We start from the raw sequence: 19,707 nt of genomic DNA, 5'->3' as shown, positions 1-19,707 counted from the left end.
ATAGGAACCATATTCTGTTAAAGGAAAAACACACAGCACCCCTTCTGCAGCTGCCTGAAAAGCCGTCATCTCCCCATGGCTTGTCCTTTGATGTTTATCTATGGGCGATGCATAGGATTAGACAGTAGATTGGCTTTTGTAATTTATTGATAATGTTTTTAAATTTCTTAAGCTCTGGAAAATGATTGAACATTTAAGATGTTTTACTGATAGCCTAATAATTGGTATGAAATTAATTTTTTTGTGTTCCGCCCATGACATGTCCTTCTTTTCCCTTGCTTTGATGATGCTACATTAGCAGAGTTCCTAGTCCCCATGCAGGCAGAAGCTGCTTCGGTCTACCTAGTCTCCAGGATAGGGGGCTGTCTGTCCTTCTGCAGATGGACTCCCACTGCAACCCTTTGGCTTTGAAAGACATTGGAGCATCTGGTAGAACCTGACAGCCAGATCATTTGAGGAGAGACTTGTAACTGTCCCTCCTCTATTTTGTGTGTGTGCACATGCAGAGTCCATAGAAGGACCCTGGGTGTCTTCTGCTCGCTTGTTTCCCAGCCGCCTGGACGCGGACAATCACACAGAAACTATATTAATTGCAATACTGTTTGGTCAATGACTTTAGCATATTCCTACCTAGCTCTTATATCTTAAATTACCCCATTTCTATCAACCTGTGTATTGTCATGAGGCTGTGGCCTCCTGGTAAGTTTCCCAAGGTTCCTGTGTGTCTGTCTCCTTCAGCAACTGCATGGAGTCTCCTTGACTCCACCTATTTTCTCTCTATATCTCTTTTCAGATTTCCTGCCTGGCTTTACTCTGCCAAGTTGTTGGCAGAAAGCAGCTTCTTTATTAACCAATGGTAATAAAACATAATCACAGCATACAGAGGGGAATCCAACAATGATCTTCTGCTGGCACTTTTAACATTATTCTCAGGAAACTGAATCTCTCACTGAATCTTGCTATTTTGGGCTTTTGGCGGGTTGGGCAGAGAGTTCTTGAGATCTGCCCATCTCTAGGCCCCAGTGCTAGGGCCTTAAGCATGCAAAACCATGTTTAGATTTTTTACCTGGGAGCTTGGGATTTGAACTCAGGTTCTATCTGGATTTTTTACCTGGGTGCTTGGGATTTGAACTCAGGCCCATATGCTTGGGCACTGACTAATCTCCCCAGTTTTCAGATTCATTTTAGGGATTTATTTGTGTGTCTTTTAAAAATAAAATGTAATCCACAGACAAGAAATCCAACCTTAGATTACCTACATTTAGGAAAATTTACAAAGTTGTAACGATCATCTTCCTTCCAAATTTTCCTGAACCTCTTTTATATGTGTTCTCCTCTCCAAGTCAGATAACTATTTATTTGATTGTTTTGGTCTTCTCCAAAATGCCATGCAAATAGACCCATAGGTTAAAACTGCATTTTGAGTATAGCCCCTTTATTATATTGTAACACTTCTGAAATACATCTATATTTGTGTGTATATTGTAAATTTTACCCTAATTATTCCCCCCTTCTTTCCTTCCTTTTGTTTTTTTCTTCTCCTCCCTCTCGCCCTCCCTCTCCCTCCTTCTTTCTCCCTCCTCCCCCTCTCTCTTCCTCTTTATGGAACTAGGCTGTGAACCCAGGGCCTAGGGCATGTGTTTGCTTAGTCTGTCATCTCGAATTTTTATGAGTAGTTATGCCACTTATGAATATAGCACAATTGATTTGTCATTCACCAGCTAAGGTACCTGTGGGTTATTTATAGTCTTTGGAAACTGGGAATAAGATTACTAGAAACAGCTGCACCTTGGGTTCTGTGTAGGCAATTGTATCTGTTTTCTTCCCACTTGAGTTGTCAAAAATATTATTCAATCATAGCAACAAATCCTGTTAAGAATTGGTTGGTATCTACATAGCTATTTTTAGGGGCAATAAATGACATCTTATAACATTTGTTTTTCTCAACTAGAAAAGTAACTCGAAGGGATTATATTTTCCAAACTCATATGTGTGTGTGTGTGTGTGTGTGCATGTTATTTTCTTCAGATAGGATATAGACTATTACCTAGGATTATTATTTGGTAACATTGCAATTCTGTTGTTAATGTGAACAGAATTTTTAGAATACTATCTTTTAGCAGTTGTCTCTAGAAGACGTAGTATAGCAATTGTTTATGCATCTTAAATTTAATACTTGTGTGAATATTTGCTCTGCCAAACTGTTGCTTGCAAAGACATAGTACATAATTGCTTTGGGAATTCTCTTCACTCTGATTAATGAGGAGTGTAATTAATTTTTGTTTGTTTGTTTCTGATTTTAGTGAAAATCCTGCCGGTCACTCATAATTAAATATATTTATAATTTGTAATAATAGAATTCTAGTTAGAGACATTTGTGTGTGTGTTTGTTTTGAGCCAGTGTCTTGCTGAGGTGTCACTGAATTTAGACCCTTCTACTTGAATATCTTAAGTGCTGGAATCACAAGTTTGTACCATTGCAGCTGGCTTTAAGAGCTTTCTATTACCTTTTCTACGGTGTGGGGATGGAATCACGTTCTGTTAAGTCATTTGCTTTATCTACTGATGATCGGATGAATTTTCAAAATTAATATGTTAGCTTTATATAAAAATACTTTATTATATTCAATTACCATCACATTACTAGGATGAAAATTACTTGACTATTATTTAGCTATATTTGAATTTTTATAACTAGTATTTAGCATAACATTTCAACATTTTGTATTAGGAAAGGAATAAACCTGGATTTGTGCAATATGTCTTTGTGTTGTATATTATATAATTATTCTTGCTTTGTAGTTTGAACTGGGCAGACTTTATAGATAATCTGTCCTGAAATAGTTTATGACAATGGAGTTATTTGAATAAATGCAAAATTGATTAGGAGCTCATTCAGAAGTGTGTGTGCATGTATGTGTGTGTGTATAGGTGTTAATGTTGGGAGTCCTTGGTCCCTCTCCATCTTTTCTTCTTTAGACAGTGTTTCACTGACCCTGGCACGCACAGATTTGGTGACTCTGGCTTCCTGATAAATCCCGGAAAGCCTTTTGTGTCCACCATGCTCGGACTGGGACTAAAGTCACAGGATGTCACGCCTGTCTTTTTTTTATGGTCCGTGGCGATCTGAACTCAGACTTGTGTGTTAATCAGATTATGAACTGAACCATCTCTCCAGACCAGAAGCTTTCTGAGGAATGAATTAAGGAAGACCATTTTGTTTGACCAAACTCCTGGATTATTTTTTGGATGTTGTTTTCCCTGATCTGCCTGTTGCCCTCTGCTATTGAGGACCTTTCTGTAAAGATGGCCTGCTCCTGCACACATTTCTCCCCATGAGAGGAAATAAGCATTTATTGGATGACTATTACTAATTTTGATAGTTAGCAATTACCTTCTCATAATTGCCAGTGAGAACGATACTCTCAGTATTCCCATGAAGTGGGATCTCATAGTGGTCAGGGAGTTTCTTAACGCTATGTGGAATCCTACCAGTAATCACACAGCTAGAGTGCCAGTGTGGCTCCTCTGGTAACGGCAGCAATGGCATCCAAACGAGGTTGCTTTCCCCATTGTGCTGTGTTCCACCGTTTCTCTCACACACATGGGTGTTAACGGCTATGCCCTCAGCTCTCTGCCTGTGTTTCATGTAGAGAACCCTGTACATTTTCAGATTTTGGTTAGCCGTGAGTGTTTTTCCAGTGAAGCTGGTTCCCAAGGGCTGCCAAGGTTCCAAACATATTTTGCTTATAACTGCATAGAACAGGGCTGCTAAGAATTACAGTTCTTAGTGACATTGCTTAAGATCTCTTTATTGACCATTAATTAATATTCACCATGTAATAATTGCCGCCATTTTAAAAGAATTTATTGAATTTGGGGGAAGGGGCTAGGGATTGAGGATGCCCTTGAGCCCAGGGAGGGGTTAATTGGTTAATTACAGATGTGAGTCTTCATATCCTCGTTACGTGGTGCTGAGGATGAACCCAGGGTTTCATGTACACAACACAAGCACTCCACCAGCTAAGCTATACATCTCTAACCGTGTTTTCATATCAATAAAAGTTTTTTTAAAGATATTGTCATTGCTTAATCTTTTGGCTAAGTGAGGAGACGGGGCTGTCTGTGCATCCTATCTAGCACCACAAATAGTCCTGCTCTGTACCCTATGGAAATGAACCAAGTCTGTGGATTTTGGTACATGCCAGTTCAAAGGTGTTCATTAGCAAACTTGCCTGCTACTCATCCCAGAGTCTCCTGCGTTGACTTACACCTGTTCATTTACATTCCTTTGCTAGATACCACCAACAATTTTATTATCAGAAAATATATGTGTCTCGAGGGACAAACTTGGAGTGATTGTGGACCTGAAATTTTCCTAGTTCCCAAATTCCAACAATGACATAAAATGTTCTAGGGTTTAAAAACTAAGGTTTAAGCCCCATGAGGGTTTTATACCTATAGGGCAGAAAACAAAATAAACTATCAAATTCAGTCTACAAAGATAAGGCCAAGAATTACTTAAAAAATGATAGAGATCCTGACAAAGACATCTAAATTGCTCATTTATCAAAAGTGATAGCTACTAAGCATCCCAGGAGACAAGCGAGTCTCATCAAGAAGACAGATTTTGACGGACCAAGTCACACCAGCAGGAAGCTTTTGATGTGACAGTGACCAGACAGCCTACAACAAGCAGAAGGTCCAGTTTTCAATATTCTCCTGGGAGATGAGAGAGAACGGCACTGAGTCAAAACTTGTTAGTTACAAGACCTCCTCAGTAGGGCCTTAAAACCGTTTGGCCCAGCTCGACAATCCACAGTAACTCCAGAACATCAAATGCCTGCACAGGAGAGTCAGTTCATCTAGTCATGAAGTCAGACACTAAACTAAAAAGCTTGGTTGCTTTAATTGCTGAGAATTCCTAGAGGGAAGTGAACTTAGCCATGTTCACAAATTGTCTTATTGTTAAGCTATTGCTTTGTAGCAAATCATGTAAGTAGGATAACTTTATGGTTCTTTGAAAAAGTTTTCAAGTTTTTGTTTACAAAATTAATTTCTAAAAGAAGGTGGCTTTGTGCATAAAGGTTAAGACTGTGCCACTCATTTATTTTTAGGAAAAACATCAAGGAAAAAGTATAGTGGCCAAACTTGTCATTTCTGTATGTAATCACCAATAAAGCAAGGATGAAATTAGCCATCCAGCCCACTTCTAGAAAATATCGAGATGATGATAAAAGCAGCTAAAAGCATGTGCCAAGATGGCTATCATAGGCATATGACCTGATTTTAGATAAAACCTAGAAATTAAAATGCTCATCGAAGGGTTTATTAATTCTGCTAACACCTATACAGTCAACTTCAATGCAGAGAGACAATGAGGCTTTTCTACATAGAAAGACTCTTAAGCCTCTCTCCCTAGTGAGTGCAAACTAAGATAAATGGGGCTGGGAAGATGATTTAGAACACGTGTTTTTCTTGCAGAGGATCTGGACTTGATTTCCAGGACCCACATGACTGCTCACACCAATCCATGACTCCATTCCTTCCTTGTGCACCAAGCATGCGCGAGGTGCATATACAGAAATGCAGGCAAAATATTCTTCTTACATGATAAATAAATTGTGAAAAAAGAAAGTTGAAATCAACTGAACAGGTGTATGCCTGTGTGCAGCTGTGAGTTTGCAAGGAGGTGGAGACACAGGAGGTCCAGTGAGAATTTCAACAGCCGAATGTCACATAGAACAGGAAGGAGTCTGTCGAGCTTCATCTTTATTTTATTCCTTTAAAGTATTTTAAATTACATTTCTTTTATTATTTATTATATTACTTATTAGTGTGTGTGCACATGCACGTAGAGAGGTAAAAGAACAGCCTGCAGGAAGCTAGATCTCTCTTTCTACCATGTGGGTTCAGGGGATGGAACTCAGGTCTTAAGTCTTGACAGCAAGCCCTTTTATCTGCTTAGTAATCTCATTGGCCACTATTATCTTATTCTTAATATTCTTTGCTATTTAAAGTGACTTTTCATTCGGAGGTACAAAAAACAAACAAACAAAACCAAAATGAAACACCAACAACCACACACACACACACACACACACACACACACACAGCAAGCAAGGCGACCTCCTGAAAGAACACTGAGAATAACTGATTGGAGGAAAGACCAGAAAAACCTGGAGAAGGCATCAGAAGAGCAATGGCTCAGAGCGAGTGTGCTCAGACCATGGCTGGAGAGACGGCTGTTCTGTTGACAGCTGTGTGCTCATTCCTCTCTACTACAGCTAATGAAACTATTCCTCTGCCAATATCTGGTTCAAATCTTACCCCTTCTTACAGACCTGGCAAGAGAGTTGTGAGAGCGGCTTGGCTCTCCGCTTCATTTCAAATCCAGTAACTCTGCATCTCTTTGACTCCCGTCTCGAGGGTGTTTTCATCGGTCCCTTAAGCACTGCTTATGGGATGCTCTCCTTAGACTTTCAGAGCTCCTGGGACTTCTATTCTCTGGGAGCAACCATTTTATCCTGTTTATACTGATCAGGAAACCGAGGCTCAGGAAATCTTGTCAGCTATAACTGAAACCCACTGAGATTCCAAACCCCTTGTTCTTAGCCACCACACAGTGCTATGCTTGTTAGGACCTCCTCTTGTGCCTACAGAAATTACAACCTTCTTGGAATTCATTTATGAATTATTCCTTGTCTCCAAATAAATTACCTTTTCTTTAAAAAAAATGCTGTTTATAACCACTTTTGAAAAGATTTTTTTCCCTAAAATTTGCTTGCAAAAATAAATTGTCTAACACTGTACGCTGGAAATGCATACAGGAAGTAGTCAACTCAGTCACTAGTCAGGCCATATTTAAAGTCTTGCTAGAGTTTGTTGTTCATTTTATCAATACTGCTTGATCTTTGTTTCATTTAACTACTTGGAACCTATTGTGAATGAATCCTGTTTCCCGTCACAAAATGGGACACAGGCATTCCCTAGTCTTTATGGCAGCAGCTACCTCCTGATTCTAACGGAGCCAACAGCTAAGGTATAAAAAAAGATGCCTTCAGATTAGTTTGTGACACTGTATAATGTTTAATCATAGGCCTCAACATAAAATCTTATTTTAGTATAGAGAAATATTTATGAGTTCAAAATAAATATTGACCTTGGTTTTGCCTTAGTCCGAATTTATTTCTGGTGCCAACAAATTTCAGTATTTACCTGAAAAGTGCAAACCTATTTACTAGAATCCCAAAATGTCTCATTTAGTCCTTTACCAAGTACTCACACAGTGCCTAGTAGCTGCAATTCAATTACTGAAGTGTCTTACTTCCAAAATCCTAACCGTGTGTCAAAATAAGCTCCCCCCGCCACTCTTGCACACACGCACACACTACACTATACATAAACCTAGAAATGTAAGAAATCTTGTCCTTCTAGTTCATGCTTCCTTTTGTTCAGATCATCTTTGGCCCCAGAACAGGAGAGAGACTAAGGTGAGTACGGTAGAACACGTAGCTTCATACCATGAGGAAAAGACTCTGCATACAGAAAAATTACTTTCTAGACACCTCCCACGGCTCCCTATTTTAGCCCAGTTTCCTGATGTGAAGAACCTGATCCCTGCTGTGCAATCCCTAGGGACTGGAGGGGAAGGGGAACATCTTCACGTGGAGAGGAAACTATGGTGCCTACAGTGTACTGCTTCAGAAGCACTGCTTTTGATTAGAGAAGATCAAGCCCACACCTTCAGGGGGCATTGTTTTTAACACGAGAAGATTCAAGCCCTCATGTCACCCCATGGAAACAGAAAGCCTGTATTTCAGGGAAAGTTCTGTAAATCCCCATGCCAGCGTTTATTACAAGTCTATTCAAATATTAGATATGTAAGCCAAAGAGGCAATGCCATGGAGAAGTCCAACTCGGCCCTGTTCTCATGTCTGAGCACCAAGCAAAGCAAACAGATGAGTTTGGATAAATGAAAATCAATACACTTGAAAAGGCCTCTTTCATTCAATTGATTCAAGCTCAGTGGATAATAGCACAGCAGAAAGCGAGATGGTGTTAACATGGCCCTGGCGCAAATCCCACTTACAGGAATTACAGTAAGTAAATCAAAGCATGAGAGGATTTAATGGGCCACAATGAACTCTTTACTGTGGCGTTTTACAGATGTTTTTAATATGGTCTTATCACCACACTATTTGAACTTTGAGGCAAGATAACACTTTATGGTACACATGTTACTCTTCAAAATCTAGGATGCCAGAATAGCAACACGTGACTTCACTTCAGGAAAGGCAGACTGTTGGCATTAGACGTTGGAAGGAATTACTTTGACTTTCCAGAGTCATCCTTTGTTGCCTGAGGTGGCATAGCAACTTGCTGCCTTAGCTCCCCAGATTGACACGATTGACAACCCAGTGCTGTTTTCTTTATCTCCCTAGACATCAGTTAGTGGATGCTGGCCCAAGTATAAAGGCTGTGAGAGATGAAGCCACAGAAACACACAGCAGCTGGTTGCTAGGCTGGAATCTTCCCTTGTTGCAAAACTTTCAGAAATTTCAATAAGGAAAGAAGTCCATTTTTATAACAGTAAAATTTACAGACAGCATAAATGGTAACCGTGGGGACCAGTTAAATGATTATAGCACACTCATACAATATATTATTATAAAATCGTTGACATATAAATTGAGGAAGATCAATATGTAAAGATATGAAGACAGTATTTATTTTTTCCATTTCATTTTGAGACATGATCGCACGTAGCTTAGGGTGGCCTCAAATATAATATTTTGCTGAGGATGGCTTTGCATTCCCTCCTGCATCTACTTCCCTAGACATGTGCTATTAAATGTAAACAACTAGCTCAAAAAATAATATTCAAAGTGATGTCATTTATATTAACCCCAAAATGCTTCCTATATGCATCTGTGGTCTGTTTTATATCTGTATGTCTCATCTTCTTGTGAGGTCATCTTTCTGGATGTATCAATAAGGTTTTGGGGAACAAAAAACTTTGTCGACGATGATGATGGTGATGATGATGATGATGTGATGATGATGTGATGATGATGATGGTGATGGTGATGATGATGGTGATGGTGATGATGATGGTGATGATGATGATGACAATGGTGATGATGATGACAATTGTGATGATGATGTCGTGATGATGATGGTGATGGTGATGATGATGACAATTGTGATGATGATGGTGATGATGATGATGACAATGGTGATGATGATGACAATTGTGATGATGACGATGGTGATGATGATGACAATTGTGATGATGATGATGGTGATGATGATGACAATTGTGATGATGACAATGGTGATGATGATGACAATTGTGATGATGACGATGGTGATGATGATGACAATGGTGATGATGATGATGGTGATGATGATGACAATTGTGATGATGACAATGGTGATGATGATGACAATTGTGATGATGACAATTGTGATGATGACAATTGTGATGATGATGACAATTGTGATGATGATGATGGTGATGATGATGACAATTGTGATGATGATGATGGTGATGATGATGACAATTGTGATGATGACAATTGTGATGATGACAATTGTGATGATGATGGTGATGATGATGATGACAATGGTGATGATGATGACAATTGTGATGATGATGATGGTGATGATGATGACAATTGTGATGATGATGACAATTGTGATGATGATGATGGTGATGATGACAATGGTGATGATGATGATGACAATTGTGATGATGATGATGGTGATGATGATGACAATGGTGATGATGATGATGGTGATGATGATGACAATTGTGATGATGATGATGAAAATGGTGATGATGATAATTGTGATGATGATGATGGCAATGATGATGATGACAATGGTGATGGTGATGATGGTGATTCCTTCACTGATATTAGGGCCAGATTTTCAGGATTCCATCATGAACTAAAGACAAGAGGTTTTCCAGGACCCTTTCAAGGTTTTGGAGCCACCTTGGGCCTGTTGAGGGACCCTGCCTTGTGCACTGAGCAACTACTGGGTTCTTGGCTTCTCTGGTGTGAGACTACTCCAATTTCTGATGCACCCAATCTTACGGACCTAGAAACTACAGGTTCTCAGTCTGTCAGGTATGAGGCAACTATTTTTACTATTTCAACATAAGCTGGTTTAATAATATATATTTTATTATATATATGTATATTCATAATCATACATACTTGGTTCCCAGTAGACAAGACCAGAAGGTCCTAGTAACGATGGGGCAGGCCGATCACTACAGAACACCACAGGCCCACTCTTTTGCATCTTTTATGTCTCTCATGCTTTGTCTCCTTTGTCTAGGTTGTTTTTTGAATCCCTCTCCACAGAACAATGCTTATTCACCAAGAACCATCCCAGACTCCCCTCAGGGCTACTTCCATTCAGGGTTCCTAGGTAGGCTTTATTTGATCTTTCCTTTTTGGTTATCTCCATTGACTAACAGAACCGTTTTCCTTTGGGGAGGTTACCTCATATGGTTGGGACAGAACTGACCTCAGAGTCATTTTTCTGGGATGTGGCCTTGTTGCATCAAGCCAGTTTGTGAGTCACACCCCGAAGCCAGAACAGGTATCCAGACAAAGGCAGAGGAGAGGACTCTTAAAACACATAGAAAGGGTCTAGAAGCTGCCTCTTAGGATGGAGTGAGAAAGTCTGTGCAGAACTGCCAGCCTTGCTTTGTAGCCACGTTTGTGGCCCCAGAAGTCAGCAGGGGGAGCTGCTGGGAGGCCTGATGTGGTATCCCGAGTTGGTTTTCTGGGGTTGCCATGGTAACACGAACAAGCAGGTGACCTAATGTCTTTGTGCAACCCTCCTCTGTCCTAATCTCTTCATGTAAAGCTATCCTGCACTTGGGTTATGCTGCAGTGACAATCTGATTTTAGCATAATTATGCCTCTGAAAAGCACGTGTCTAAGCATAGTTTTAGTCTCTGTGCTGGGACCTAGCCTCAAATATTTCTGGTTTAGTCATGGAAGCCAATGAACTAACTTTGCTGAGGAGGGAGACTATCCTCTGTTTAATTTTGGTTCAGTGTCATTTTCATGGAGACATTCCTCTGCATACAGTTATTTCAGATTTGTTAAATATAGCTTTCACATAGTACTAAAATAATTTGTTCTGATGTTAGCCTTCTCTCCTAGGCTGTATGCGGACTTCTCCAGGTGAAGGCTGTTAATCTCATCTCTAGTTCTAGCCACTCAGGTTCTGACATGCACTATGTGAAAGGGTGTCAATAATTGTCAAATGCATAGACAACTGATTTATATTCCATCTCACACCTGTAAGAATGGCTAAGATCAAAAACACTGATAACAACTTATGCTGGAGAGATTGTGGGGAAAAGGGAACACTTCTGCATTGCTGGTACAACCTCTTTGGATATTAATGTGGCGATTTCTCAGAAAACTAGGAAACAACCTTCCTCAAGACCCAGCAATACCACTTTTGGGTATATATCCAAAGGATGCTCAATTGTGCCACAAGGACATGTGCTCATTTATGTTCATAACAGCATGTTCAGTCCTTGAGAGAACAATGGATAAGGAAAATGTGATACATTCACACAATGTATGAAAAAAATGACATCCTGAAATTTGTGGATCTAGAAAACATCATATTGAGTGAGGTAACTCAGATCCAGAAAGACAAATATCATAAGTACTCACTCATAAGTGGCTTTTAGACATAAAGCAAAGAAAAACCCGCCTACAATTTGTAATTACAGAGAATGTAGACAACAATGAGGACCCTAAGAGAGCTACACATGGATCTAATATACATGGGAAGTAGAAAAAGACAAGATCTCCTGAGCAAATTGGGAGCATGGGGACCATGGAATTGTGTAGAAGGGGAGGGATGAGGAAGGGAAGGGAGCGGAGAAAAATATATAGATCAATAAAAACAATAAATAATAATAATAAAGCAGAAAAGTGAGGTTTCTTTTACTCTTCACTTTACATGTCTAGATCAGTAGTTTCTGGGCCATAACCTTAAGATGGTTGGTTATAAGTAAATCTCTGAGCTCTGAGCTCAGTGTGATTCTACCACCGGAAAACCCAGGAGACAAAATCGGTAGCCATGGCAAGCAGAGAGACTCTTAGAGGGGCAAGCATGTTTGCAGAGACCACGTACTTTCATTACATGCTGCATAATAAAAGAGAAGAGAGACTATCATCTTTTCTCCGAATTGTCAAAGTGGTTTTAGATGTGAAGGTTTAGATCAATGAGGAAGAATATGTGTACAGAAACAGAAAGTTACTCCACAGAATCAGATGCCTGTGGAAATGTTAAAGTACTTGATTCTCCTGTACTTCCCAGAGAAAATGCTCTCTCTCTCTCTCTCTCTCTCTCTCTCTCTCTCTCTCTCTCTCTCTTAGATGAAAAGCAGCCATTTGAAGCAGTTTTCTTTCTTAGCTTTTGAGCTCACAAGGGTTAAAGATGAATTCCCTAGAGGCATTTCACCATCATTTATCAAGTTCAGATGTCATTTGCCATTCTTCTTCAATGCACACATTCTCTGAGCAATTATCTCTCTGTGCTTTCCACGGAAGGTGAGTTTGGCTTTCATCCAAGAACCTCTTTTACTACCGATTACAAGCAGCTATTACAACCCTCCCAAACCATTAACTTAAAAAAAAAAGCCAACTGCCTGTTAGGAGGTTAAACCAAATGTGTAACTTTCAACAGTTGTCTTTGTTTTCAGGAGTCAAAGAAGCAAAGGAGCCAGGAGGCAGCAGAGCCCTAAAACCTTCGGATACTTGGCTTGCTGGTTGGGATTGTCTTCCTGGATTGCAGGTTGGATTGGGGAGGATGTTGCTGTCAAGAGTGGCTTAAAGATTGTGTATGAGCAGGGAGGGTATCCTGGGAAGATGTGGGTCTTTTTCAAGAGATAGGTAGATGTGGTAGAGAGAGAGGGAGAAAGGGATTGGTACCCGGTTCTGAGAAAGGAGAGTCATGCAAATGGATACACTTGCCAGAAATCTGCCTGAGTATATGTCATAATATTTTAAATTTCTTTTGGGTTATTTCTCCAGAACTCTATAGCACTTGTATGTATGGGGTGAGAGGACAAACTTGGATGTTGCTTCTTAGGTTTTGTACACACAGGCTTTGTAACAGGATCTTTCACAGGCCTGGTTCTTAAAGATTATCCTAGGACAGGTGGCCAGCAAGCCTCAAGGACCCGCATGTCTCTGCCTCCCTATTACCAGTGTTGTAAGCATGTATCACCATGCCCAATGTTTAACATGGGTTCTATGGACTGAACTCAGGTCTTCTTGGTTGCACAACAGGGCATTACCGAATCCGCTATTTCCCCGGGCTGATAAATTTTTTACACACCCTTCATAGAAGACATCCTTAAAAGTTTTATTACTTGCAAAGTTAGTTTTGAAGCTCAATATATTTTGACACTAACTGTACACTAAGGGGCTTGGGGAATGGCTGAGCAGTTAAAGCACTTCTTACATAAACTTGAGGACACGAGTTTGGCTCCCCAGTTACACATATATAAATACTGGTGGGCATGGTGACCTGCCTATAATTCAAGCCTCAGCGATGTAGACTTGGGGATCCCCAGAGCACACTCATCAGCAAAAGTAACTATATTTGCAAACTCTGAGTTTGATTGAGATACCTTGCCTTAAGGCGTGATGAGGAAGACAGATTATTATTCCTGACACGAACTTCACATGTACACACTTGTACACCACACACACACACACACACACATGCATGTTCACACACATGGAAAAAGAAGAATTTATGTAGTATTTATTAAAAATATATAGATTTTTTTCTCTTGCTATAATATATTTTAGTGCTAAATCAATATCTAATATATGCCATTTAGAATAAAACACCAGTAAAACCAATCATTTCATCTATAGGTTTCTTCATTCTTTTTAATAAAGATTCTACAATTACGATCTCTTGTTCATACAGTTCAACTCATATCTACTTACAATAGAGTTCCCAAAGTGCTGCACCAACTTTGCAACTTCCCCACCCTCTACTTATATTGCACATCCACTCATCCATTTATCCATGCATCCATCCATTTTTTCATCCATCATCCATCCACCCACCAACCCATCCATCCACCCATCCATTCACCCATCCATCCACCCATCCATCCATCCATCCATCCATCCATCATCCATCCACCCATTCATCCATAATACATATATTCATCCATCATCCATCCACCTACCCATCTACCTACATATCCATCCATCCATCCATCCATCCATCCATCCATCCATCCATCCTTCTGTCTAATCTGAAAAAAGACAATTAGAATAAAATTTACTAAGAATGTATAAGACAAAGATATTCACCATCTTTATTCACCAAATCATCTCTTCACACAGTTACCACGCATCATTAACACAACACAGAATACATTCTAATTTGCTGGTAATGATCACCAATTAGATAAGCCATCATTCTAGGAAATGCCCTAATTATTAAAGCAACATTCCTTAATGAGAAAGTTGAGCTAATTACAAGCGTGGTCATCGGTAGACATATTCAGTTTTTTTTCTATAAAAAATAATGTAAAAATGAATCTAAAAGGAAATGTGCCTATAAGTTTTTTTTAAAAATTTTTGTCACCAACTCTTAAAAATTCCTAATAAAAATTATATAGATGACTTATTTTGCCACTTTAACAAACATGGACTGTGTGAAGATGATATAGCTTTCACAACCCTTTTTGGCGTGTTGGTTTTTAATAATTTTTAAATAAAAGTTATGATCTTGACCTTTTTCTGCTTAGTTTTGTGAAGAGACACACCCAGAGATCGACACACTCAAGTTTCTTCCTCTTACTTTCATGGTCAGAGTCTATGCGAATAGAACTGAGTGGTTCTGTATAGAAACAGGCCGATCAAGATCATGACTTATTTCACTCATTCTGTTTAACGCCCCTTTCCTGACCCACCTTCTCTTTCCTGAGCTCTTCTGCCCTCTGCCGTGTTCTAAAGAATTCATATAATTATACAGATATAGTGATATATTTACGCGTGCCAGATGAGGTGTACAGTTTCTCGTAAGATCTTTTTTTCATGGAGGGAACTCTCTGAGCTATAAGGCATCATCTTTTCGCATCAAAGTGTGAAAATTCCTTGTAGCCATATAAATGAAAAGATCAATTTATCTGATTTTCTTTAAAATGAAGCCCATTATTCTCTCTTATCATTTTCTCAACATGGAATAAAAAAACACAGGAGCGCTTTTATTCGTTACATTAAACAGCTTCTGTGAGTCTCACTATATTCATCTGACTAAAACAGAGACACAAACCATGAGGCAACGGCCCTGAAATCCTGTCACTCTCGTCTACCCAACTCCTGAGGAAGGAGGAGGAATTGAGCCCGCGGAGAGAATGTGATCAGTCATCCTAAACTGGGTCTGAAACCATCTGGTCAGAGTGAAAAATTCCATTAAGTTATTTTATTAGGTTGAAGCTTTATCTGAGTGGCCATTTCAGAGAGACTTAATACTGCTCGGTTGGCTCAGATGATCTCCAGTGCAATACAGGTACAACCCGGGCACACAGGCCACCGAAAGCACTCTCTGTAGGCATGTCTGCCTCTGAGAGAGTCGACTTCAGTCCCAGGCCTCTGCCTTCCACCAGCCCAGGACAGCTTACACCCAGAATTAGACTCACCAAACCTGCTTTCTAAGATTGTGCTCACTGGTATGATAGATTTTCACTGCCTAAGGAATTAACTGAGAGGAAGAATATCTTTGGCTCAAAGGTTTGCATATTTCATCTTGTTGTGACTGCTCTGGAGTGGTGAGGACAGTTCACTTGGTGGCCAGGGAGTGGAAGAGAGAATGCCCACACAGCCTGCTTTCTTACTTTTCTGCTTCGTCTTCCCTCTGCCTCGGTCTGGGGAGTGGTAGGTCTTCCTCTGTTGTGGGATATTTGTACAGTGTGAAGAAAGATTGCGGTGATTGGATTGTAAAGAGCTGAATGGTCAAGAGCTAGACCAAAGATGAGAGGTGGGACTTCTAGGCAGACAGAGGAAGTAGGAAGAGATAATCTAAGGAGAAGGGAGATGCCAGGAGACATGGGGGTGGGGGAGTTGGACATATAGAATGAGGGGAAGGTAAAAAGTCATGAGACAGAATGGAGATGAATATAAATGGGTTAATTTAAATTATAAGGGCTAACAGGACAATCCTAAACTAAGGCCTAGCTTTCATAATTAATGAGAAGTCTCCATGTGGGCTGGCAGGCCCATGAAAAAGCTTACTATGTTCACCACTCGGTATTTCCTCTCTGCAAATGCCCTCACAGACACACCTTGACAGGTATTCTTTACTAAACTCCTGAGAAGTTTTCAGTCTAATGAAGTTGGCACTTACGTTCAGGCAGTAGAATCCACGGTGAGACAGCGCTCATTCCATTTGCCTCGCAGCGACACTGAATTGCGAATTTATGGTAGAAATCCCTTACTGTGATTTTGACTGTCAGTCATAAACACGGTCATGGAGAACATTACTGAATGTGGGACAATCTATTAGCACAGGGAGGGTAAGGACTCTTGTAAATGAAGCCGGCAATTTATTGAGCTGGAAACCCTGAACTGTTCATTAAAAACAAGTCTGTTCCTGCCCATGAGAACGATGTAAAACCTCTCTCTGCTTCTCTGTGATCTAGAGACATATCCTTCTCCACTCACAGTGCTGCAGAGGCTGGTGATTGCCTGTGTTGTATCTGTATGTTTCCCATTTTGTGTTGACCACAGTGATAGTTTCTAACACACCCGCCTCATTCCTTTCTCTTCCCTTTCTTTCTTCCTCCCTGTCTCACTTGTTTCACCATCTCCATTCTGTAGACAACAGCATCCTTCCAGGATTGATAAGCTCAATCAGTTTCTAAAAGATCAGACCAAGACCCCAGGCCATTTCTTGCTTCAAGCTAACACTTCCATGGCATCGGACCAATCACTGTGAGCCAATAGCAGTTTGATCTACATAATCAATGAACTACTTAAGTTTCCTTTAGTATCCATGTGCTTATTTCTTACTTTATTAAATGGAAAAATGCCACGCAGAGTGCTGTTTCTTTTCCAAGTACTGAAAATATCTTGAGAAGAATTATAATATGGGATTGAAAAAAATTCTTACTCCTATTATTAAAGTATTTTTCTTCATTATTATAATGTCTTTGGGCCTGTTGGAATCTCAAGCTTCATTTGCAAAGACACAATTAACCAACTATTGACTTCATTTTTTTTTTCTTTTTTCTATATCTGTAATGAAAAGGGAAGGACAAAGAGATACAGAACTTTGCTCCTTGCCAAGGAAACCTCCTCCTTTCTTCTCCCTTTCTTATCAGGCCTCTTGCTTGAGTTTACTGCCCAGCAAATGGCTTTGGTTTAGCTTGTAGGCTTCTGTTCTTATCCAAGATCTACACAGCATTTTCCAAATGGAGTCAAGAGAGGTACATTAGATTAAATATTGATTTAACTGTAAATCCGTCCTTCTAACATTTGGGCAAAGCAGAAGGGCAGCAGGTTAGCAGCAGGGAGCTCCAGGCCTGCAGGATGATTAAAGCGGTGTGCGACTGAGTCAAGGGCACCTGACTGACCTGTGCAGAGGCGTGTTGTGCTTTGAATCTTCCTTTTGGTTCTCCCCCATCTCAAAGACCCTTTAGAAACTTCTTCAGTTAAACAATTTGTTGCTGTTGTTGTTGTTTTATCCAAGGTGGAGAAAGACACTGGTAAGGCTGTTAGGAAGTTGCAAATCCTAGATCCACTTTCTAGCTTCCTTGCTGACAGTTCACAGTAGTTCTTTTGGAGACAATCATCCCCTTCTGCACCACTCCACGCCGTTCTGAGGACCACATTACTTCCAAAAGCGATGAGGCTGTGGTATGAAGTGCCATTCTCTGTCACACGGGGTGACACACCTGATATGTAAAACGATGGTCCTTTTTCTCCTCTTTATTTCTATTCCTCTTGTTCAATATCAACAAGCATGTTTCCTTGCAAAGGTGGCCCTTTTGGTTTGTCGGGCATCCTATCAAATTAACCTTCAAGAGCAAATCCTTTTTGTGGAGGCTACACAGAAACTCCCAGTGGATCCCTGGCTGTCCAGGAGCTCTGGCAGGCCCCAGACTTGTGTAATTGTCCTGCCCCTGTCTCCTTGGTGTGCGGATGAAAAACAGGCATCGCTATGCACAGCTTCTATAGCGACCTCTGAAACGATACAATTTAGTCAACACACAGCGGTGTCATTAGACACATGCTGCCACCCCAACTGTTGCCGGAAGGCTAGACTGAGCACTGCGGAACGGCCGCCAAACCCTTCCATATTCATGAAGCCATTTCACCCTCATGGTGACCCTGTAATAGCAGAATGGTCAAAGGCAAGATGGTGATGCTGACGGAAAAGTGAGGAAGCCGAGAGGCAGAGAAGTTACAGATGGCTCGAACAGTTATCTTGAGGATTCTGGGGGTGTGGCAGTGAGAGCCTAGAGAATGGTCTGGGAAGTGGTTCAAATCCATGGTCTAGTTAATATTTGCTCTGGAGGCATGGCTGGTTTGGAAATCCCAGTGTTTCAGATATTCTCGAATTCTAACATCTATTTCCCCACCATCTCTACCACTCCAGTTTCTTGGTCCACAAACCTGTAAGCTTCTGAAGGCGTGCGGGTTCATGATCCTGACTGTGGGCCAGATTGCTGGACTGTATGTTGACACTGACCTAGCTTGTTTTGTACCATCTCATGGCTCTTTAGTTCCTTAGCAACTCTCTTGTTGTCCCCCTGTTTGGTCAGACCAGCAGCAAGGCCCTGTACGATGGTTGTTCAGCCATTCAGCCATTCTTTAAGGAATTGAATTAGTCTCTGTAGCTTCCAAAAAAAAAAAAATCTTAATCATTACAACCCAGACTTGGTAAACAATTATAGTACTGGTGGATCCTTAATAACCAGTGCTTCAGCTTTTGATTTTCCTCCTATAATGTGATGCAAAACCAATACACATTCCAGAGAAATCTTACATTGAATTTATTTATCTATTTTCTGCAGCACTAGAGATTGAATGGGTTTTTAATTAGATTTTTTTTTCTGAGCTAGAGACACATGGTGTGATATTCCCTCACCACGCTGGGCAGCAGCAATGAGCCTCATTTCTCAGTCAGCCTTGCTATCACCAGGGTAACTGATGGATGCTCTCCAGTGTACCGGGATGCTAAGCTGGGATCTTTAAGACATTCTGCCTTATGACACGTGTATCAAATGCTTTTCAAATTACAATATGTTTATTGGGACACAACCCATTTAAGTCAAAGAGCATCTTTGTTTATCATCATGCAGTTAATTATTGTTTCAACTTATACCATTTGATAACATTATTTAACTGTTCACACAATGTACATGTATATTGTATAAATCAATATTGTATTCCTTTATTTCATATTTGTAAATCTATTAATATCTATACATATATTATCTTTATATATAGATTACATGATACAGTGATTTATATTTTTTGGTGCCTCCTTCATATTTAGGGCTTATAGTATATTCTTACAAATAGTTAGGGAACGAATGGCTTAAACCATCAAAATATGTGAAATGATATACTATGTGCCATTATTAGCCAAGTATTATGAGGACATATATCCCATTTCCCAGCT

The 19,707-nt window shown here is 40.1% G+C and overlaps 1 protein-coding gene across 1 annotated transcript in view; it reads right to left on the bottom strand.

Moving 5' to 3' along the window:
- The window catches only part of Schip1 (schwannomin interacting protein 1), a 644,640-nt gene that overhangs the window by 342,305 nt on the left and 282,628 nt on the right, over window positions 1-19,707 (bottom strand). The window lies entirely within an intron of this gene.

The sequence above is a fragment of the Microtus pennsylvanicus genome, chromosome 16, assembly GCF_037038515.1.
Source record: "Microtus pennsylvanicus isolate mMicPen1 chromosome 16, mMicPen1.hap1, whole genome shotgun sequence".
NCBI classification, from domain to species: Eukaryota; Metazoa; Chordata; class Mammalia; order Rodentia; family Cricetidae; genus Microtus; species Microtus pennsylvanicus.
Note: the sequence above shows the minus strand (reverse complement) of the source record. Positions and strands in the feature narration are given on the sequence as shown.